Source organism: Chiloscyllium plagiosum, chromosome 3, assembly GCF_004010195.1.
Source record: "Chiloscyllium plagiosum isolate BGI_BamShark_2017 chromosome 3, ASM401019v2, whole genome shotgun sequence".
NCBI classification, from domain to species: domain Eukaryota; kingdom Metazoa; phylum Chordata; class Chondrichthyes; order Orectolobiformes; family Hemiscylliidae; genus Chiloscyllium; species Chiloscyllium plagiosum.
This window is the reverse complement of record NC_057712.1, coordinates 30,876,607-30,901,530: the sequence shown is the minus strand read 5'-3', so window position 1 is coordinate 30,901,530 and position 24,924 is coordinate 30,876,607. Positions and strand designations below refer to the sequence as shown.

At 38.7% G+C, this 24,924-nt stretch overlaps 1 protein-coding gene and 1 long non-coding RNA gene across 2 annotated transcripts in view; one reads left to right on the top strand and one right to left on the bottom strand.

Annotated features, from left to right (window-relative positions):
* Nucleotides 1–24,924, bottom strand: part of LOC122548600 (CUB and sushi domain-containing protein 1-like) — a 2,366,391-nt gene that overhangs the window by 923,072 nt on the left and 1,418,395 nt on the right. The gene's annotated exons all lie outside the window — the stretch shown is intronic.
* On the top strand, nt 11,550–15,052 carry LOC122542032. Its single transcript, XR_006309744.1, has 3 exons — nt 11,550–11,617; nt 12,344–12,406; nt 14,853–15,052. It is a non-coding gene; the product is annotated as an uncharacterized LOC122542032 (long non-coding RNA).

Genomic DNA, 24,924 nt, shown 5'->3' with positions numbered 1-24,924 from the left:
AGAGGTCTAGGAAGGGGAGGGAGGAGTCTGAGACGGTCCAGGTAAATTTGAGGTCGGGGTGGAAGGTGTTGGTAAAGTGGATGAACTGTTCAACCTCCTCGTGGGAGCACGAGGCAGCGCCGATTCAGTCATCGATGTAGCGGAGGAAAAGGTGGGGGGTGGGGCCTGTGTAACTGCGGAAGATGGACTGTTCCACATATCCTACGAAGAGGCAGGCATAGCTGGGGCCCATATGGGTGCCCATGGCTATTCCTTTGGTTTGGAGGAAGTGGGAGGATTGGAAAGAGAATGTAATGCAGCCAGCAGGTATAGATGTCAATTGAGATTAATCAGTTGAAGATTCTGATGAATTGCACAATGCAGTACCATACAACGGGTCAGAATTCACTTAGACTATCCGATCGTTTATGTTAGGTTAAGTAGTATTTTTGTTTTGATTTTTACTAGAATTTTTGGTGGTTCACCCTGAACCCTGTTCTTCCCATTGGCCCCATTATTTCTATTGCATGATTTTCTATAACATGACGTCGCACAGGAATGCAACAATGGCATTGTAGGAGAACTACCTGTACAAGCAGATAAGATTGTATCAGTGCAGTGGGATGCATAGAAGGATGAAATAGAAAGACTTTGAGGCAAGTATGCTGTTGTAGAGAAAAGGGGTTGGGCCAAGATCAGAAAACCCTGGAGGTCAAGGCACATAAAGGTCAGGATTCAGAAAAAAGTAGAAGCTTACGACTGATACTGAGGCCTCAATAAAGCCGAGCAGTGTGAGAAGTGTAGGGGGTTAACTAATGAGAAAATTATGAAATTTAGGAGAATGGATGAGAAAGCATTGGTGGGTAGAATAAATAAAGCAACACAGTTGAGTTTTCCTTTGAGTGTATTAACAGCAAGAGGATAACTAGGAAAAGAAATCGGCCCATTAGAGACTTTGGAAGTATTATTTCTATGGGCCCAGAAGGTATTGACACTGTCCTCATTGAATACTTTATGTGTCAATGTTCAGATGGAAAAGGATGACCCAAATGAAGGATTCTGAAATATTAAAAGGAATTAACAGAGAGAGAGAGAAGAGAGAGAGAGAGGAACTGCCAGAAGGTTTATCAGACTTAAAAGTGGATAAACCGACAGACCCAAATGAGCTGAATCCCAAACTGTTGAAGGAGGCAAGAAAGGAGATATCAGGGCATCTAACAATAATTTTCGCATTCAATAATTTATAGGCAGGAAGAGATAGCCTGGAAAAGTATAGGCCAGTAACTCTAAGCGTGGTGGTGGGGAAGTTGGTCATTGACTTCAGGAAGCAAAGTGAAGGGCATACCCCTGTCTACATTAACGGTGATGAGGTGGAGATGGCCAAAAGCATCAAGTTTCTAAAAGCAATAATCAAAGACTGTCCTGGTCCACCCCCATTGATATGATGTTCAAGAAAGCACAACAATATCTGCTTTCACAGAAGACCAAGACATTTGATGTGTCCATAAACATTCTTCCCAATTTTTATAGATGCACAAAGAAAAACATTCTATCCGGATGCATCACTGCTTGGTCAGGTAACTGCTCTGGTAACTGTTCTTAACCATAAGAAACTACAGAGAGTTGTAAACGCAGCCCAGTCCAGCACACAAGCCAATCTTCCATCATTGACTTCATCTACACTTCTCACTGCCTCAGGAAGGCAGCCAACATAATCAAGCTCCCCTCCCACCCTAGTTTTATTCTCTTCCAATGGGCAGAAGATACAAAAGTTTAAACACACGTGCCAACGGATTCAAGAACATTTGCTTCCCCACAATTATTAGATTTCTGTATGGACTTCTCAAGTTTTAAATTTAAAGTTGCTCTGCTCTCCGTGCACCTTCTCCACAGCCATAACATTGTATTGTTCACTCTATTCTATTACGCTTATTTACTTTGTATGATCCACCTGTACTGCAGGCAAAACATAGTTTTTCATTATACCTAGGTACATGTGACAATAATTAAACAAATAAAAAATCAAATCAAAGTCATCAGGAAGAGTTGAGAATTACAGAATGTGTTTGCACTTGGAAAGACAAATATTAATCAGTGCTAGTTGACATGAATTAGTTAAACGAATGTCATGTTTGACAAATTTGATCAAATGTTTTGATGAGTTAACCAGGAGTATTCATTCTGCTGGCTGTAGGCATCATGATAGCTCACAAATCTACTACCATACTAAAATAACTACTGATGAATTTAAAGGACCCAATATCCACAGCCAGCAGAAAATACATAATATATAAAATACCCTGCAAGGACTGCAACAAACATTACAGTAGACAAACTAGCAGGAAACTAGCCACCAGGATACATGAGCATGACCTGACCATTAGTATCCATGCACACAGCCGAAGAGGGACACCAGTTCGACTGGGACAATGCATTCACCCTGGAACAGATCAAATCAAGGCTTACATGGGAATTCCTAGAGACCAGGCATTCAAACCAGAATTCCATGAACAAACATGTAAATTCGATTTGGATGCCACTTACCAACCTCTCAGAAACAGAACCAGAAATGACATCACCCACCACGACAAACCAAGACACATAAATAACAAGTGGGACAGAACAACACTTCACTACAGGCTCACTGATGATGTATCTAGCATGTGACAAAATGTCTGAAAACAAACCCACCAGCTCAGTGAACAAATGAACAACCTGAGCTACAAATCTTCTCCAAACTCTTGTCCTGTTATCTAAGAATGTCGACACAGACATGAGTACAATACAAAATAGCAGAATACATCTACAAAGCATGAGTCATACTTCAGTGGCTCAATGACGTGCTTCTACTTTATGTTGAGTCAGAACTGTCAGCTGGATCTGTCAATTGGAAAGAACACTCTTTCTTGTTGGAGACCCCATGCACAGAGAATTAACAATTTGCCACATGTTCAGTTTCTAAACTGCTATCATCCACACAGTGAGCATTCTATTTCTACCATAAACTCTGTAAAGGTATTAAGATTGATAAATACACTTTGGGTACGGAACTAAAAATAACAGCGTGAGCTAAATCTCCAAATGAAGCTCTTTCTAATGGGTTAAATGAATGCTTGCAATTACAGCAGTTCAGAAATATCAGTTTCCAACTCATGAAAATACAGTTAACGATCAGGTTAGGAGGGGTGAATCAACTCCTATCATTTCAAACTCCGAGGTTGATTGTGATAAAGATTTTGTATTCTTCTATGCACAAAACGAAGCTGCAGTAAAATTATGAGGAACCTACTAGTTCACCATAGCTTACAAAGAGACTTCTTTGAAAGAGAGAAAGAGAAATTTCATCATCTGTTGAGAAAAATACAGACATTATGTCAAACATATGTATACACATAGGTACAAAGTTGGAAAGCTACAGTGTCCAGTTCAAAAGCAAGACAAAAGGAATATACTGTTCAAAGTCTTTCGGTTGTCTTTGATGCATACAGTTTTAACCTGAGACCACATTTGTTTCAGTTATGTCTTGTATCCTCGGCAATAATGAATATTTCAGTGGCCCTTTGAGATCTTAGTGTGCTGATGTTTCTATTTAAGCAGTTTTAAAGTCTCCAGGTACTTGACTTTCTTCACAGACTGAGTGAAAGAACTTTCTCCAGTTTACATAAGTCACATATCCATCTCCTCTGCTCTGTCAAAATTGCTCCTTGGAATAAAACATTCCAGTATTTTAATTTCTTTTTTCCAGCATGATAATTGTGAGATATGTCTTTTTCATCTTGAATATGCAAAAATTAAGTAGATCAAAATCAAGGTAGGAAATGAGAGTTTCTTCATGCCTGACTGGGTGGACTAATTTCACAGTTTTTTGATAAGAATAATAATTTCAGTTCAGATTATTTCAATTAATTCACATTGACTTAAAAAGACCACAGTAATTAATTGACCAGACAGGTGGGATCAATGAGTTTTTTCTCCCTTTTGAAAGCTAGTTTGGCCGTGAGGATCTCAGACATTAAAATCAGATGATGGAATTTGAAAATCAATATTCCAGCTTTATTTATCATGAAAATATACATTGACACAGTAAGGTAAAGTTTATTTTTAAATGCAAGGGCTGAAATATTTGTCATTCAACTCCACAGTGAATGATAAAAAATATATCGGTATATTTGAGGGATTATAAATCTGCAACTGTAATGAAATTTTGCAAATGGTTGCAGCTTTGTTCTTGCAGATTGTAGTACAGTGTAAAATTTTAATGAGATTATTCTGGTTTTTTATTAGGTCGCTGCTTTGTTCATTTACTGTTTAATTCCTGTTCATTAACTAACAAAGTTAAATTGTTAGTTAAATCCTGAATTGTTTGAATCAGGTTTGATTAATTGGATCACAACTGACCATACCAACCAGCAATAGGCCATGGCAGACAATTAGTGGTATCAGAGAACTCTTCAGATTTCTGCTCAGTGTATGGTAAATGCTGTGGAAATGAATCCCTAAATGCAACACTATCCAACAACATGATATTTTAAAGGTATCTTATGTCAACAGTTAGAAATTCTATGAATTCTTGTCAACAATGTGAGGGTAGCAATTATTGATAGAGACAAGTACTGTTTTCCATTGCAGAGCATCACATATTCAGTGTGTCACCTGATGCCACTGGCGAGCGTTTAATTGTCTTGTATGGTCAGGTTTCACAAAAAAAAAGTTCTGTCTGTTGATGTCAAACCAACATTGGCAAGCAGCCAATGAGGGAAGGTGTAGTTTTGTCATCTCTCCCTCACAACAGATTTAAAATCTCTACAATACAGAACAAGACCATTTGGCCCATCAAGTCTACACTGACCTTCCAAAGAGCATTCCACCCTATCTCCATTACCCTGCATTTCCCATGGCTAATCAACATAGCCTGCACATTCCTGGACACCAGACGGCAATTTAGCCTGGTCAGTCACCCAACCTGTGCATCGTTAGACTGTGGAAGGAAACTTAAGCACCCAATAGAAACTCACACAGACATAGGTAGAATGTGCAAACTCCACACAGACAGTCACTCAAGACTGGAATTGAACCTGGGTCTCTTGTGCTGTGAGGTTGTAGTGCTAACTGCTGAGTCACTGTGCTGATCAAGTTGGCTAGGTTTCTTCAGGAGGTACTGATAGGTAAGAACAGGCGGATGCCAGCAGCAAATGTGTTCCATAAAAAAGATTTATAAAACATACCTGTAGTGTTTGAGAATTACTTCTAAGTGGTTAATTTAAGGACCCTCACCCCTTTATTTCCAAAATTGACCTTGGTTTCAATATATTGAGACCTTGCTGCTTTGGATGGGAGTGACAGCCATTATGAGGCATCCCCAAAAATCGCATTCTTCAGGTCTCAGACATAGGTTGAGCAATAAGCCTGCTTTCAAATGTTTATCTCATTAGTGTTCTGTTCGTGCTGAACAACAATGGTAGCAACAACCGAAGGACGGAGAGGATGACTGATTGTCAAGCAACCTGATCCAAGAGAAAAAAGGAAACAAAAAATATTTTAAAAATGTGGGGAAACAAACAATTGCCTCTGGTACAGTATGTCTTGACAGCAAAGGTGAATACTTTGGTATCATTGCCTCTTGGAAACAACGATCAAGGCGAATACAATAAAGAATCCAATTTCAATGCTTGTAGAAAAACTAAAATACCATCGTGTTCCATCTGATGTAAAAGGTGTATAACATATCGTTAGCAGCTCTTTGCTTTACTTCACTGCTTTGGATCTGGCTTTTGGACTGACTGCTCCCTTACCATAACTTTATTTCCCTCCCGTTACAATGTGGTTTGATACATCAGCAGCAGTCAGGGTTTGTCACTTCCATCTCCTTTCATTTGTAGGCTATGAAATAAAAAGTGCATAAATAGAATTCTGACTAGAAGTGACTAACTTCTTTTTTTTCTCATGCTTCTGGTACAGTAATGCAGCTCACAGAAAGCACCTGAAGATAAAATACGAGGTTTTTTTTGTCCTCTGCAGCGTATCAGACAGAAGCATTTAGCACTAAGATCAGGCTAGCTGTGCTGTGAGATCAGTTCTATTTACACTTCAAAGTTGCTTCACCAGTATTGCTGAATGTTAAACACTTATTGCTGTACTATACATGCAAAGACTTGAAAATGAAGGATGGACAGAACATAATTAAGCTGATTGGCCGGCCTCTATTTAATAGATATTGATCCCACAAATCTGCTTTCTCACCATGACCTCTTCATATCTTCTCTCTGCAGAAGTGGGGAGTGTTGTTGAAAAAAGACACCTTGGAGTGTGGGATCAGAGTTTCTTGAAAGCGGAGTCACAGGTAGACAGGGTAGTGAAGAAGGCATTTGGTATGCTTGCCTTTATTGGTCAGAGCATTGAGTATAGGAGTTGGGAGGTCATATTGTGGCTGTACAGGACATTGGTTAGACCATTTTTGGAATACTGCGTGCAATTCTGGTCTCCTTGCTAATGGAAAGACTCTGTGAAACCTGAAAGGATTCAGAAAAGATTTGCCAGGGTTTGAAGGCTTGAGCTATAGGGGGAGGCTGAATAAGCTGGGGTTATTTTCCCTGGATTATCAGGGTGATGTTAAAGAGATTTATAAAATCATGAGGGGGATGGATTGGCTGAATCGATAAAGTCTTTTCCATGGGGTGGGGGAGTCCAAAACTAGAGGGCACAAGTTTAATGTGAGAAGGGAAAGATTTAAAAGGGACCTAAGGGGCAAATTTTTCATGCAGAGGGTGGTGCATGTTTGGAATGAGCTGCCAGAGAAAGTGGTGGAGGCTGGTTCAATTACAACATTTAAAAGACATCTGGGTGGGTATATGAATTAGAAGGGTTTAGAAGGATATGGACCAAATGCTGGCAAATGGAACTAGAATAATTTAGGGTATCTGGTCGGCATGGACAAGTTGGACTGAAGGGTCTGTTTCCATGCTCTACAGACTCTATGATTCTGAGTGGGCTTTGCACTCAAGTATATGGTTTAACTTCTGGCTTTACCCAAGAAAAGAGAAGAGGGTTATACAAAAGTTAAATAGGGTGCTGATGAAGTGCCATGCTACTTTGACATTAAACTAACCCTTCTTGAGAAAACATATCTAACCTGCTGCACATGCAAGCATTCACTGTAACTTGTGGTTTCTTGGGAGAAGGGGTAGATATTTCTGAATGAACAAGTAGAAAATATCCTGACTAGCCTGTCAAGCTGAATTGGATTATCAATCTACATGCATCCAGCCAAACACCGTTCAGCTATCAGTCTTTACGTTTGTAGACTTACATTGCATTCTCTAAAGATGCTGATAAAATGTAGTTGTTAACTTTGGTCTTAATGTCCCAGAGGTAGATAGGTTGTTCTTAGCCAACCTAAAAAGCTGTAATTGGAGTTGGAACTGGTACCAACACTTTGGAATAAACACAACACTGTATAAGTAAATTCATTCAATTCTTCAAAATTTGCAGAACACCATGTTATAATTAGGAATGAGCAGATGGCCTAGTATTTCAGTTCTGTTATTAAGGTTTGGATAAAAAGATACATATCCAGCTCCTGACTGAGTTAGATCATGTTCAATCTTTACGCGAACGTTTTAAAGTTCGCTCTGAAGTGATATGTTACGCATAGAACTGAAATTTCAGAAGTTCTATGAAACTCCCCAAAAGGTACAGTCACCTGTATGCAAGACTCTAAAAAAACGAAAAATAAGCTGTACCAAATATTTTTGTTTCAAGTTGCTTTGTATTGTTTTGACTGAGCATCAGAATCAGAATTATTTGCATTTTGTTGCAAGATCTCCCTGAATTGAGTTCACTGACCCTCAGGAACATTCATTTGACATTACTGGGGTTGCATTTCCTTCAGAATGTGTCCCTTTTGTGCACAATTTAGAGTCTTGCTTCAAGGAAAATGAAATTTTCTTCCCAACTGTGAATGATCGATGCTGTGTGCAATCAGAAGAGGGAGGAAGCAGAGAGGTAGTAGGACTGGCTGAGAACTAAGAATTAACCACCACTTCCTTTGTCAGATTGCCCAAAGAGCTCTCTTACATTTTACAATATCAGTATTGGCTCAGTGGTAGCACACTTCCCTCCAATTAAGCAGTTTGTGGTTTTGAGTGTTACTCAAGAGACATGAGTTTACAATCTAGGCTGGTTTACAACTGAAGAAGTGCTGCACAGTCAAGTGCATCACTTTTTGGATGAGATAATAAAATGAGCCAAGAGTTATAATATCACCCGATGGAATTTGCAAGAGGCACCATTTGGATTTTAATTGTTCCTGCAGGAAAACAATGAAAGAAAGCTGATGTGGATTGATACAAGGCCAGTAAAGGAAATTATGTCATATTGAAAGTTTGGATCTGTGTGTACTTTCTGCAACTTTTTCCATTATTGATTCTCATGCCGAGATCCAGAATTGAACCAATGCATGGCAATGAGTTGGGGTGTAATTACCCTAATCTGCCAGTAGTGTTGCTGTAATTTACACAAAGCAGTTTGAATAATAAATATAGATCAAAGTAATTACGATGGAAAGTGAGCGGCTTAGACTTTGTAAGGGTGAAAGATATTAGATTAGATTACTTACAGTGTGGAAACAGACCCTCCGGCCCAACAAGTCCACACCGCCCCGCCGAAGCGCAACCCACCCATATCCCTACATTTACACCTTACCTAACACTACGGGCAATTTAGCATGGCCAATTCACCTGACCAGCACATCTTTGGACTGTGGGAGGAAACTGGAGCACCCGGAGGAAACCCATGCAGACACGGGGAGAACGTGCAAACTCCACACAGGCAGTCGCCTGAGGCGGGAATTGAACCCGGGTCTCTGGCGCTGTGAGGCAGCAGTGCTAACCACTGTGCCACCGTGCCGCCCACTAACATACATTACATATTTATATCTTTACCACATGTATTTGCATTAATATTTATCAACCATTTCTATTCATCACTGGAGAAATGAGGCCACATACTGTAATAATGAAGCAGGGGACAGAGAAAGAAGTGCTCCTCAATTGGACTGGGACTGTACTTTGGCATTTAAAAAATCAGAGGTGAAAGGTTTTCAAACAGTGTGTTTAACCTGACCACAGGGCTGTCCTATGCCAATTAATTTCACAGGCATTTGATGCATCTCCCATTTCACAGGTGTGAAGATGGTAAAATAAGAAAACACCATGCCTGAAATTGGCAGGATATTTAAATGATGGTTTCACAGTGGACTAACAGCTACAGATGAAAATGCACTACATGTGCAAAAAATCCCACATTAATGTCTTATCCTGCAAGAACAGCAGTTATACTCAGCACCACATGGACAGAGATGACCTGAAACATTCAGTCAGTTAAAAATTACAAAATTGAAGCAGTGTGATCATCTCTATAGGGTGCTTTCATCGACATTTAAGCTGCTCAAGAATTGACCGGAAAACATTTCCACATTGAGAAAGTATGAGCTGTAGTGGTACCATGTCTACTTTGCACCTGCATGAAAGTTGTTAGCTTTCTTGACATTATTATTGATTATTTTTACCTCTTGCTATCCACAAACATTAACTGGGGTGGATGTCATGACATCTCAGCTGTTATTGACCTGCTCTACCTGCTCTCTTCCCCAACTTGAGAATGTGCTTTAAAAAAACCCATTTCCTTTTACATTAGATTCCCTACAGTGTGGGAACAGGCCCTTTGGTCCGACAAGTCCACACCAGCCCTCCAAAGAGTAACCCACCCAGACCCATTTCCCTCTGATTAATGGGCAATTTAGCATGGCCAATTCACCTGATCTTTGGACTGTGGGAGGAAACCCACGCAGACATAGGGAGAATGTGTGCAAACTTCACACAGACAATTACCCAATGCTGGAATTGAACCTGGGTACCTGGTGCTGTGAGGCAGCAGTGCTAGTCACTGAGCCACTGTGCTGTCCAAGTTCTAAGAAGAAACTGAGCGAGGCTTTCAAGGTTACTTAACTGATATTCCTACTTGGATAGAAGGCCCAAGTGATTCAAGCTACCTTTGGAAATTGACCCATTGTAAAAATTGGATTATGGAGTTTCCTGAAATATCACTGAATATCTCAGATAAGTGCATCTGTCTGCCAGGCTTTAGGAGAGAAAACAGCTGGAGAACATAATTCTCTATGGGCTTACTATACAATAACGAGGATGAACATTTGTGCTTGATTTTGAAAAAAAAAAATTTGTGAGGAGTTGGAGTGAGGCTGGGAAAATTCACCAGAGTTTCCAAAACACACATCCTGAAAGAAAGCGAAAGATTGGAATTAATCACTCAGACATTATGAAGAATTCTAGACTAAATCTGGGAGACATGACAACCTACTTAACTGACTGACAGTATTGGATATATCGGATCATTGTTTCTTTAGCTGTGTTCAAGGTTCTATTCTGTAGTTTACATTATAAATTACCTCCTGAAAAAGTGTTCAGTCAACAAAGCTTTTTAATTTGGTTTTACATCAAAGTCTTAAAAGGTAATTATGTTATCCATTAGCAACAAGTCAGTTTTTTAAAACCAAATTCAACAGTCTCTACAGGGATTATAATAATATGCTGATTAGTTGAGGTTAAAATATATATGTGACAACTTCCCATCATACCACTGAGGGTACCTGTGATTGTCCCTACTCATTATGTCCTATTGCTGAGTCAATCTTCTGATCAGATCAAATGTTATCATTCAGTTGCATAAGCTTCAACTTTTACAATCAGTCTCTTATGAAGAACTTGACCTGATGCCATCAGAAAGTCTATATAAGTTACATTCATGGATATTCCCTTGTCTATTCCTTTAGTTCCCTCTTTAAAAATTATATTGACATTGCCAAGCATGATGTCCTTTTTAGAAGCTCACATACACAATGGATAATCATGACATGAAAAGTTAACACGGTTTCACAAACCTGCTGAGCATGTCCAGCATATTTAGTTTATGTTTCTCCAAATATTGTCATCCTTGTAAGTTCCTTAAATACATATTATTACAAGAAGCTTCAGATCTTGGTGCTGGTTCTGCTTTCAGATTAATGTTGGATTGAACTACTTCTCCCATTACTCAAATTATTCCAGTTCGATCACTTACTGTTACTATGAAGTTTGAATCCCTACTGCAATTACCAGTGTAATTAAAACCATGTCTTTCTGTTAACAACCAATACATTTAATAATAACTTTAAAATCAACTTCTTTCGGATGTGTTAAGCAAACCAAAAAAGTACAAATAGAATGCCAGACACTTTGTCTCCAGGACAAATGAATACATATAGTTAGCACAGTTAAAGGGCAAGAAACTGTCTTTCAGAAAGATTATAAGTGAGGTTATGCTCCTTTGATGCCTTGTTAATTTGAAAAAGCTGTGCATTTTTCTGCAAAAGAAAGACATTGTGTGGAAATATTTTTGTTTAGCAATTATCAAGACAAATGCAAGAAAATTTTTTTTCAGAGAAAAAGGATGAAGATTGCTTGGCAGGTTGACTATGATTGTCCAAAACATTGCCATAGAAAAATACCTGAGGCCAATGCTGATGATGAGTCTACAATTGAGCAACTATTGTTGACCAATTCTGATTACACAACTAAAAATCAATGTAAGATAATTATTTCACCTTTTTAATGCCTCTCATTATCATTTGCTGGAAGTGATACATATATATTTGATTTTTTGATTTAGGTTTTATTGTCACATGTACTCAAGACCATTGACATGATAATCAATGAAAAGCACATTGAAAAGTGTATAACGTCGCCACATAAGGTGCCATTTTCGGTCCCAAGGTACCTAGGTACAAGAAACTTAGATACAAAATAGTAAGAGTAATAGATTTTAAAAGTTAGGCATTATTTTAGAGAATAAGTAGAAAAGTAAAGAAATAAGGTATTGGTTTACATTAAAGTCAGTCTGAATTTAAACTAGGAAAATAAAGGAATGGAAGTTCAACATACATATGCAGCAACTGTTCGGCAAACCCAATGAATACATTCAGAATTTATATGCTTTATGAATTACTCTAAAGAATTGGGACTCTATAGTTTCCTGGTTGTTTCTCTCTTGCAGTACCTCAAACAGTCAATCTGCATCCCTTTTCTCCAATGATATATACTATTGTGAATGTTTTAAGACTTGGCATTCTTACATTTGTCTTGATAATTGGATGATGAAAAGCTTTGACAATATGTCTATCTTGTCAGGGAAATGAAGTTCTGAATACTCTGTCATAGCAAGTTTTATAATGTGTTGATTAAGATTGAATTAAAGTCTGGAGTATTTAATGAAAATGTGACCAATCCACCTGTTGCTTCTTCTATGTAAACAGGTATTGAAGTGCTTCACAAATCAACTCAAACCAGATGGCTTTACTACCCGAGTGAACTAAAAGGTCAGATTGTATCTGAACATTTGCTCACAAGCCTCAAAATCATCTGAAAAAAATTACAAGCCAGTTTGTTTTCACTAGTACAATTTTGGTAGATATCATGAATGCTCTCTTCTTAATAATGAATACAAATTTCTAGAGAAATGTTGAAAGACTGAAGCCATGTTTTGAAAGAGATAAAGGGTTAGAATCATAGAATCATACAGTACAGAAGAGGGTCTTCAGCCCAACAAGTTTGTACCACCAAAAATATACTCTACCTACACAAGTCTCACTACCCCACACTACACCCACAGTCCTGAATGTTATGACATTTCAAGTGCTCACCTGAGTACTTTTTAAAGGTTGTGAGGTTTGCTGCCTCAACTATCTTCCCAAGCAGTGCAATCCAGACCCTACAATGCTCTGGATGAAATAATATTTCCTCAAATCCCATCTAAACCTCCTACGTTTCACTTTAACGTTATGTCCCCTTGTTACTGACCCTTCAACTAAGGAGAGCCACCATTTAGCATTCCATGTCTGTGGACTACACCTTGTCTGTGTCCCTCAATCTGATACACCTCTATCCGGTCCACCTTCAACTTTGTCTGCTCCACAGAAAACAACCTGAGCTTACTCAGTCCCTCTTAATAGCTGAAATCCTTTGTCCCAGACAACATGCTGGTGAAAGTCCTGTGCACTTCTTCAACTGCACTCACCTCCTTCCTATAGTGTGGTGATCAGAACCGCACATACTACTTTAGCTGTGGCCTAACCATTTTACTACACAAAATCAAACAAAGCAAACTCTAAATACTGTTTTACATTCTCCTGTATGTAAAACCTAAAGTCAATATTAATAAATAGGTATGAGTGAACAGTCAAATTGAAGCTGAATATGAATAATAAATTACACATGAAATTGATGCTTCAATCAGGACAGATCTTGTGAATTAGCTCAGTAGTCTAATCCAATCCTACAGGTCAAAAAACTCAGTTGAGATTCTTCAAAGATTTATTTTCTTTACAAAAAAAAATTCAGCTCCTCTCCTTCTCAGACATACTGTGATCCCCATGCACCACGATTGCCATGGGTATGGTCTTCACCAAAATAAAATGGGTGAGAACCTCCTCCAGTAGAGGTCTTCTGATATCCTCTTCAAGAAACTGAAGCAGGCATGTGTTCATTCCCTGCATCCTGCCTCTGTCTTCATTAGCTTGCCTATACTTCACCACTAAAAGGTGAAGTTACTTTAAGTCACCATAGTCCCACAGGATTCCTCTCTTATTGGAGACAGATGCCTGGTGGTGGTTTAACCTGAGGGTCACCCACCTCTAGTAAAAAGAGAGGTTGAAAACAAGAGTCCTTTAAGGTCACCTCAGCCAGTACACAAATTGAACCTATGCTGTTAGCATCATTCTGAATTACAAGCTCACCATTTTGCCAACTGAGCTAAACAATCCAAGTTGACTAAGTCACTGGGCCCATTTATTTCAACTTTTAAGCGTCGATGTCTCAGGATCCCTTCGTAGAGCCTCAACCAGTTTCACTTCAGTTTTGGTTTCCTGAAAACCAGGAATACTTTTACTAATAGACTATATTTTTTTCTTTCCATTTTCACTTTCCAGTCTTGCTTTTTTTCTTTTTGATCTCCTTTTTCATGAAGGGACCCCACCCTGAACCCACCCACCTGACCCCAAACAAAAGTAGGCTTGACATCCAAAATTTCCAAGACAGTACATCTAGGAAGCCCATTACAAACTTGAAAGTCAGTCACAGATAAATTTCAGGGGAATTTTTCATCAACGGTGAACAGCTACATATTCTTTATTTATGGGTTGAAGGCAACTGCTCTCTTTGTTTCTTTGTTTGAATGACATAATGAACAAAGAATATGTTTTTTTTCCTTTTCTTTCTGCAATGAAACCCCTGTCTGACAAAATGGATACATGTCTTTCTCTGCCTTCTGTTTAAAATGTAGGTTTATTTAATGAATCTGATTAAAACATATTCAGACAACATGCTTGGTAGTGGGTCAATTACAAATGCATCAACTGATGATTAATTAGCAAGTAGATATCAGAAAAATAAATATTGTGGGGTTTTACATCATGCTTCAGTAATCTGATCACCATAGATTTTTTTTAAAGCATTGAAATACTCATTAACACTTGTGAACAAATATCCAACAAAATACTCAGAGGGATTTAACTATCAGTTGTTGCAATCTAAAGATAATTTCTCACACATCAGGTTCAAAACATACCAAATTTCATCATACTAAGTTCATTTAAGCAGCAAAATGTTTCTACCATGTATCTCGAATCAATACTGAGAGGGATAATGGGCTGAATTCCCAACTGCGTTCAAAGATGCAGTTTGCAGCATGAATCGCCATTCTTTTATTTGAAAGAGGAAACCCAGTTTTCCTCCATATCCTTCCACTTTCCCCTTGTCTTTCTGCAGATCACAAACATCCAAGCTTCAAGTCTTACCCCCATCCCCACTGAAGTCAGGTTTCACACTTTGAGAGGAAAGTGAAAATTGGATTTCCTGTGACATGCCATTCATCTGTTTGTTTTGAAAACCCTTAAAAACCCATGAAGAGAACACTGGACTTGAGAGTTCATGAAGAAAATGGATACTGCCAAGGATTTGGGAACACTTTGCAAGATAAGAGTAAATTGTTTGTATACCTTCAAATATCATGATAAGGTGTTATGTTGCAATGTACATGTGTTTTTAATGTAGTGATTCAACTTCAGGATCTACACTTCAATGACAACCTTAGCCATACATTGACCATCCTTCTATGTTCTTGATATGCAATGAATAAAGCACCACATTTCTAGGAAAAATGATACAAAATACCCTGGGCAAATGTGAGGAGTGCAGATGCTGGAGATTAGAATCCAGAGTGTGGTGCTGGAAAAGCACAGCAGGTCAGGCAGCATCTGAGGAACAGGTTGCCCGAAATGTCGATTTTCCTGCTCCTTGGATGCTGCCTGACCTGTTGTGCTTTTCCAGCACCACACTCTGGATACACAACACACTGTTAGCCCACACCGTCATCTTTTCAATCACCATTTAAATGGTCCTGGGTAATATAAAAAAACACAATGATCTCGATATATATTTTCAAATCAACCTGTTCAGAGATGTTATTAGGCACAGCTGGAGCAAGTAGAGCTTGGTCTGAAGTCTCCTGGATCAGACATAGGCAAACTGCAACTGTCATAAGAGCTCCTAACATTATTCTTGACAACCGACATGTTTTTAAAAGTCTATTTTAGATATATTTTTTAAAAAACTTAATCATTTGTCCCATTATATTGATTGACAGGTGCCCTGCTTGGAAACTGAAACAACCAAATCCTGTTCTCATGGCTAAGTTTCAAGTTGCAAGTGGATTTCACCACAGTCCTATTCACTGGAGACTGAATGACAGTTTTAAGAATCTGCAATAACTGACTGCCCTTTTTTTATGATCTGTTGGGCAAGGACATCTGGAAATTAGTAATAAATGCTGGTCCAGCCAGTGATGGCTACATCCTATGAATGAGTAAAATGATGCAAGCTAATAGGATGCTAAGTATTCCAAGCTTTTTCTCACACAATAGAATGTAATTTAATATCATTGTCAGTGACATGGAGGTATTTATTAGACTGAGAGCTTTCTTGCTTCCTATAAGGAATGTAAAACATTTGCATTCCTTTGATATCCTCTGGGGTTGGATGACTGTTCATTGTGCATGTAGGTTGAAATGATTGTGATGAATACATACAGGTGGTGTGGGTCACATATGCAAACTCATGAATTAAGAGAAGTAGACCATTCAGCTCCTCAAGGTAAAAACAAGGACTGCGGATGCTGGAAACCACAATCTAGATTAGAGTGGTGCTGGAAATGCACGACAGGTCAGGCAGCATCCGAGGAGCGGGAAAATTGAGCCTGTTCTGCACAACTATAAGATCTTGGCTGATCTGTTTTGAATTTGCTGATAACCTTTTACTCCCTTGCCTAATAAGAATATATCTACCTCTGATGTAAAATATTCAATGAAGCATGCCATTCCCCCCCTCCATCACCACCCTCCACCTCAGCTGCAGAACCAACTGAAGCAGAGAGTTACAAAGTCTCTCAGTGGTCTGAGAGAGAAGAAAATCTCCTTATTTCTGTCCTAAAAGAGAAATCCCGATTGTCTTAAAACAATGCCCCTTAGTACTTGACTCCACTACAAGAAGAAGCATTTTTTCCACAGCCACCTTGTTAAAATCAATAAAGATCTTATATGTTTCATTTGTCAGCCTTCACTCTTTTGAAATCTTGTGGAAACAAGCCTAGTCTGTCCAACCTTTCTTACATTTATCAATTGACTAAACCTTTTTTTGTAGAAAACCCACTCTGACACACATCCAACAATGGAAGATTGCAGATAGTGAAAGTGGTAGCCAATAAAAATCGAGAGAAAAGTGGTTAGTCTCACAGTGACTGTATCCCCTTTGTCTACTGACATTTTGAAAAAAAGTCCTTCAGGGAGGGAAATCTGCCGTCCTTACCTAATCTGGCCAACAACCAACTCTGGACTCACAGCAATGTGGTTGAATCATAACTGACACTTGGGCAATTAGGGATAGCTGGCTGAGTAGAGGAAGCCTTCATCAAATGCATGCAAAATAATAATAAAAATTACATCCTTCCTGAAACAAGAAGGCTAAAACTGCCTACAGTATTTGAGATGTGGTCTCTGTCCTTTTGCAATTAAGGACAGCAAGCTATTAACTTTCTAAATCACTTGTTGTATCGACATACTAACTTTTCATGACTTGTGCGCTAGAACATCTAAATTCATCTCACCAGGAATTCTGCAGGCATCCTTTTTTTAAGTAATCCTTTGTTTTGCTGCCAAATTGAACAATTTCACATTTTCCCACAATACAGTCCTTGTGTCCTTTTCATATTATAATTTCCTAACTTTGCATCATTTCACAAATTCACAACTAACAAAGAAAACTTTGTTTTCTTCATCCAAGTCATTGATGTGAAGTTAAACAAGATGTAGACCCTTATCATTCTCCTCAGTAAAGGGCACATTTACTATCTAATCTGCCAGCCATCCAATCTTCTCCACATGATTATATATTACCCGTAACCCATGTGCTCCTACTCTGCACAATGATCTTTGATGTGGAACCTTACCAAATGCCTTCTGGAAATTCAATTTTAGCACATTTATAGGCCGACCTTTTATTCACAGCGCATATTATTTTTTCGAAGAATGTCCCACAAATAGGTTAAACATGGATTTCCCTTTCAAAAAAACCATGCGGACTCTTCTCAATTAATTTGAGTTTTTTTCTAAGTGCCAACCTGTAACCTCCTTAATGGTTAATTCTAACACCTCCCCTACAACAGCACAGTCAACAGATGGATGGAACATCTGAGGGAGGGTAGGGGATACAAGACGTTGCAGAGAGGGGACAAGTGGCATGGGCAGGCATGGGAGTAGATGGGCAATGGAAGAATTGAGGTCAGATTCTAATGAACCCACACTCCTCACGTACTGCAGGATAGTCTGCAAATTGCACTGAAAACCTGACCTCAAGGAGAAAAAAGAAAAGTGGCATGGTGCATCACTTGTGAGTTGCAGAAGTGTGCAGTCACTATTTCTCACATACACAGGATTATTTGGCCCAACATTAATAAATGTTCTTAAATTTATTATCTATTTTATTGGGGTATCATGGTTGCTCAGTGATTAGCACTGCTGCTGCACAGCACCAGGGACCGAATTCAATTCCAGCCTTGGGTGATGTCTCCATGGAATTTGCACATTCTCCTTGTGATTGCATGGATTTCCTCTGGTTTTCTTCCACAGTCCAAAGATGTACAGATTAGGTGGCTTGGCTGTGCCATATTGCCCATTGTGTCTATGGGTGTGTAAACTACATGGCTTAGCCTTGGGGTTAGGGCGGGGGGCTGGATTTGAGTGAGATGCTGTTTGGAGGATTGATGCAGACCTAATGGGCCGAATGGCCTCTTTCCACACTGTGTGGATTCTGTGAGACCTCCTCACCTCCTGGATGGAAAAAAGAATGGTGGATCTTGTTGATCTGTGCAGTTGCATATCACTGTAAATGTTGAAAGGGATTGCTGAACTTGTTTAAGAAGTGTCTTTGTTGTATGATTATTTAAAGTTTAAATTTATCTTTTAAATTTTACATTCATTATTTATAGTAATTTTGATTAACATAGTTGCAAACTGGTACTTGTGTTGCAGGGCAGGTGCATGCAGTCATTTTAGTTTATAGGTTTCTCAAGGTAATGGCAATAATGATGTGCATGACTGTAACAATGCACGCAAAAGCTTTACCTTACATCCTGAGATCCATTATTCTGTGATTGAACAATGAGTGCATACAAAATCATTGAAACAGCATCATACTGTAATCACAGGCTTACAATCTAAAAACATTGCTGCAAAGCATTGCAGATTTACAAAGCCTAATATTACAATCCATGCCTTTCAATATTTTCATGTTCAACAGCACAGCATTTTGTCTATCCATGTTCTCTGGGGATAAAGTTTGGAAAGAATAGCATTTCTTGAAGCAATTGCAAAGACTGTTGAAAGATAATTTGCTTTTTTATTTACTTGATTTTTCATGGCTGTTCCAGTTTCTGTCTTTCAAATATTGCAAATGATTCATGAGACCTGAAAAGCACTGACATTTCTGGTGAGCTTATGTTTCTTTCAATACAGTGGTTTGATTAGTTTTCAGCTGACTCACCAAGTTGCTATAATTACAAAAGTATAGAGAAACTTTCGGAAATGGCTACATTACTGTAACATTAGCCATGAACTAGATCTATAGAGAGTACAAAATATCTTTTAATTATCAATGCCAGCATAATTGGAACCATTAGAAGCACAAGTTATCTACACTGTATGTTGAACTAGAGACCACTTTCATAAAACAAGAAAATATTGCTGCAGCTGGCATTTGCCTATTATTCTAAGTAGTAGTACTGTGTAAACATATAAAAGGAAAGCTGAACAGTAGCAGCACAACCTGTGGAATCCACCACTTACAAAATTGCATCCTCATTGATGACATTTTCAGCTTCAAACCATTTTGAATACAAGAGCCTCACTGATCCTCCTTCTTCCAGTCAAAAGACATATCATCGATGGCATTTCTTAGATCTCTATGAAGCCCTGCAGCTTCGAATCAAATGTATGTGATAATTTCCAAACCCATATCAGATATTCATTTTCTGTGGTTTGATAACAATGGGCGATCCATTAAGCAAACAAGGCTTGGTGAAAAATGTGGTAAGATGCAGTCTGCTTATTTGCTGAAGCTCCATTAGAAGGAATCTTCTTTTGAATGTTAATAGTGTTCTTCATGAATAATAAAACAGACTTCTCCGTATTCAGCACAGTCTTCATTTTTCCAATTTGTTACATTTCTCTTTACATTCTCCAACACAATTCTTTTGACACTAAAACGCATTTTCTTTAAAAGTATGGGCTGGATTTTCAGTGCAATGAAGTCTGTGTTCAGAAGCAGGCAGGTGCTGGTGAAAGTCCCTTTATCCTGGAGATGAAGGAGGCAGGGTGCTATTGGGTTTGGGAAACTGAATTGACTTGTGTTCACTGATCCTAGAAGAAATATCCATTATATCAGCAAGCCATTACTTAAAGGAATAGTGATGATTAGTGATGATAACTGACAACTTATAGATAGCATTACAAACCAATAACAACTCAGGAATAACTTTATAACACAAGAGTTTGAGCTACAGGGAGAGGCTGAATAAGCTGGGGCTGTTTTCCCTAGAGCATTGAAGGGTGACATAATAGAGATTTATAGAATCGTGAGGGGAATGGATAAGAAAAATAGACAAGGTCTTTTGCCCACAGCAGGGGCTCTAGAACTAGAAGGCATAGGTTTAGGGTGAGAAGGAAAGTTACCCTTTTCACCCTGTGAAAAGGGTAACTTTTTCACAGAGGGTGGTGCATGTATGGAATGAGCTGCCAAAGGAAGTGGTGGAGGCTGGTTCAATTGCAACAATTAAAAGGCATCTGGATGGTTATATGAATCGGAAGGGTTGAGAGCGAGAGGGGGCAAATGCTAACAAATGGGAGTCGTTTAATTTATGATTGATCTGTGCATGTTCAGAACAGACAAGTTGGATTGAAGGGTCTATTTCCATGCTGTGCATCTCTATGACTATACAATTCTATAACATGCTCTAAATTTATCAACTGCACACCCCCCAACCAGTTTCCATGTATTGCACAGAGAAACAAATCTTTGATGCATTGAGAATCTATTACAAAGAATAAATGATACTATCTAAGTAAGTTACTTCTCCCCAACATTAAACTGTACTATATTTTCTCCTCACCAAAAGAAAAATTCTGGATAGAAAAGCTGCAGAAACAGCTGAAGTGCTAAATAGTTTGTCATCATTCATAGTGAGTGAGCCATCTGGTCCAGATGGGATGCATCCTACAATGCTGAGAGAAGCAAGAGTGACGGTAGCAGATGTTCTGATTGCAATTTTCAATCTTCCTTGCATATGGGAGCAGCTTGAGTGGACTGGAAGATTGCAAATGTTGCACTCCTTGTCAAAAGAAAGGGAACAGAATACACCCAGAGATCATTGTTCTCTTGAAATGATGTTGTTGACCACCAGTTTATTATTCAATATGTGGAACACACTCAGTGCATTTATCATAGAATGAAGAGTTCTTGATATGCGCTGGGATGCCATATAGCCATTCATATGTGATGCTTAGCAAAAGCTTTTCAACATCAGGTATTCGTTATAGACCAGCCAGTTTAACATCAGTGGTGGGCAGTATATTACAGATTGTCATTTAGGAGAAAATAGATAACATGACCTATCAAGAAAAGACAGTATGGATTTGTCAATCTAACTTGATTGAGTCCCTTCATTAAACAACAGCCATGGCTGATGAAAGTAATGCAGTACATGTGCATAAAATATTCAATAAAATACCATATACAACTTGCTTGGAACAGAGAACTCCGGATTAAAAGAAGGTTAGTAATTTAGGTGTGTAAATTACATGAAAGCAGGGCGGGAGCATTATTTTCTTTAATGTGATAGACAAGAATTATGCAGTATGCTCCCCATAGATTGGTATTTGCACAATTGCCTTTCTTGCAATATATGCAAGTTGTGAACCTAAATATAAGGAGTACAGTTTTCAAAATTTGCAGATAATATAACACTTGGCAAAGTAATAAAGAGTGAGGAGGATTGCAAGAGACAACAAGGGGAGACAGACAAGCTTGCAATATGTGTAGATATATGGCAAAGACAATTTAATGCAAGCATGAGGAAAATACTGAAAATTTAAAAAAAAGTGCTGGAGATTACAATGGGTCAGGCAGCATCCATGGAGGAAAAGCAAGTTAACGTTTTGAGTCTAGATGATCAGACCTGATGTGAAGTGTGGAGGGGACAGTATTTATGCCATAGCTGGTTGGAGGGGTGGGAGAAAGGATGTTGATAGTTCAGATTAAGTACTGTTCTTTGAGAGGATCAACATGGAAAGGCCAGATCAGCTAACTGAAGATGAAAATCTGGTATTGTGAACAACTCGATAACTGAGGGCATTGCGATTAATTACAATTCTGTCCTTGGATAATGTTCGCACTTCCATATAGCAACAGTGGATAGTGCCAAATTATTTGTTTTAATTCATGCAAAATTAAGAACAATGACAAATTACCTCAACACTCCAACATGACCAAACGTCAAGAACTGAAACAAGTATTTTACACATATTGTGTAGTTAAAATCTGAACCAGTTAAAGGCTGCCATTTAAAGTTGCAGTGATATGAATTCCAACATGCATAGAATGTTATGAACTTTCAATCAATACTCACTGGTTGCTGTAAGTAAGGAAGGTTGGTATTGAAGACGGTTAAGGGAAGGTTTACAAGAATGACCCAAGGCTTTGTCACGGAAGGAGCAGTTGAGGGCTCTGAGTCTGTACTCAATGGGGTTTAGAAGGATGAGAGGGTAATCTGATTGAAACTTCCAGAATACTGAGAGAGTGGATGTAAAGTAGATGTTTCCACTGCTTGGAGAAACTAACACCCCAGGACACAGCAGCAGAGTGAAGGGAAAATTCTTTAAAACTGAGATAAGGAGGAATTTCTTCAGCCAGATGGTGGTGAATCTGTAAAACTCATTGCCGCAAAAGACTGTGGAGAACAAATCATTGAGTGTTTTTAAAACAGAGATAGATACGTTCTTGATTAATAAGGAGGTCTAGCATGATGGGGAGAAGGCAGGACAATGGGGTTGAGAAACATCAGTCACAACTGCACGGCAGAGCAGACTCAATGGGCTGAATGGCCTAATTCTGTTCCTATACCTTATGGTTTTGTGGTCTTATGGAATCAAACAAACTGTTAAGAAGGTTGGCTCAAGTCATATGACTTTTAGCATTTGGATTATTGACTTGATCAAATCTCAGGCAAATCCCTAATTAAATGTGGATATTCATAGCCATCCAGGGAACTCACAACTCTCTTTTTTTCAAAGACAGACCAACACAAAAGGAGTATGGGGTGTCCAGATTATCTGTCTCCTTGTTTTATTCTGAACAAAGTGGATTGATCAAAACTCAGTTTATGACAAATGGAAATGAATGACTGCAGTTAACCTCCCATGACATCATAATGGCTTTCTCCATCCAAACAAGACTTGGTGTGTCTCAGATAATAACCCTCAACAATATGACATGAAACCAACATAAACAGCTCACCTAATTTGGAAAAAAAACCTTAAACTTGTGAGAAACCACAAGCAGACAGCCATGTTTTCTTTATCTGCTTTGAGCATTAATACAGAGTTGCTTGCAAGAAGTTTGATTAAAACTCTAATTATCAGTTCAACTAGGATGTGAACCAGACTGGAAAACAAGCTGCAAGACATAAAGCAGCTCAAGTGTGTAGCCTGTTCAAGCAAAGGAACTAAACTCTTGAGGAACTAAACTCCCAGATATTCAATGAAAACAAAAATTCAACTTGCTGTGAACATACTGCTTTACAAGAATCTTACCTCCACTTCAAATTCTGGAAACCATTCAGGACATGGAACCTTGCCACGTAGGATACTAGAGACTGTAAATCAGAGACCAAAACAACAGTAATCTGAAAAACATGTCCTGCCTATATCTGTTTCTAATTTTTGTGTATGTGTGTGCAATCTTCCATGTATCTTGGGGAAATGTGAGGGAACAAGTAATGTTTTTAAACTCTCAAATAGTTGTTGGCTTATTTAAGTGGGATACAGAGACAAAGGCTTAGAAAAGATGCCTCTCTCTTAATCCAAAACATATTAAACATGGGCAGGAAGAAAACACACAAAAAGTCTGTCAGTGACATTTCCTACTGTGATAAAATGGTTCAAGCATCTTGCTACAGAATGCAGTGCTAACATGTTTATAGGTGCATTAATGATATCACATTATAAACATCTGAACCAATATAGGTGAATCCCAACAATATTATTTTCCATCCCTTTAATAACATCATGTGTTCACAATCTAAAGAAATTAGTACAATGCATTATAGTTGAAACTTCACAGTCTGAAACAATGTTATTCATAATGAGTTGCTATCAGTCCTCTCGGCATCTGTTTTTGTTCAGAATGACTAAGCCAACATCTCAAGTTAAATTGTCAATAAGACCCATGAATGACAGATATTTCTGCACACCTTTAGTTTATTACTTTACTTAATTCCAACACCACCTCACTACCTTTGAATCTGCGAAGTAGTTTGTCTTGCAAAATAAAAGTCTTACAGCTGAGATGATTGACCTCAACAACCACAACCACCTTCATCAGAGCCAGGAATGACTCCCAATCAGTGGACAGTGTCCCCTTGATTTCCATTCACTCCAGTTTTGCTTGGGTTCCTTGAGGCCACACTGGGTCCAATGTGGTTGATGTCAAAAGCAATCACTGTTATCTCATCTCCATGTTTGAGCTAAGGCTGCATTGAGATCAGGAGCTGAGTGGCGCTGGTAGAAACCAAGCTGGCTATCAGTGAGAAGGTGCTGCTTGATAGCACAGTGGATGACACCCTCCATCACTTCACACATGATTGAGTACAGACTGATGGAGCAATAATCATTCACGTTAACTTTTCTAGCTTAAAGTGTACAGGACATACCTGTTTTCCACAATATTGGTTAAATGTCAATGATGCAGCTAAGCTGGAACAGCTTGGCTCAGAGTATGGAACATAATATTGTCAGGACCCATCACCTTTGCAGGTATTCGTGCCTCCAGCAAATTTTTGATATCATGTGATGTTGTTGTGGTTCTGTTCGCCGAGCTGGAAATTTTTGTTGCAAACGTTTCGTTCCCTGTCTAGGTGACATCCTCAGTGCGTGGGAGCCTCCTGTGAAGCGCTTCTGTGGTGTTTCCTCCGGCATTTATAGTGGCCTGTCCCTGCCGCTTCCGGTTGTCAATTTCA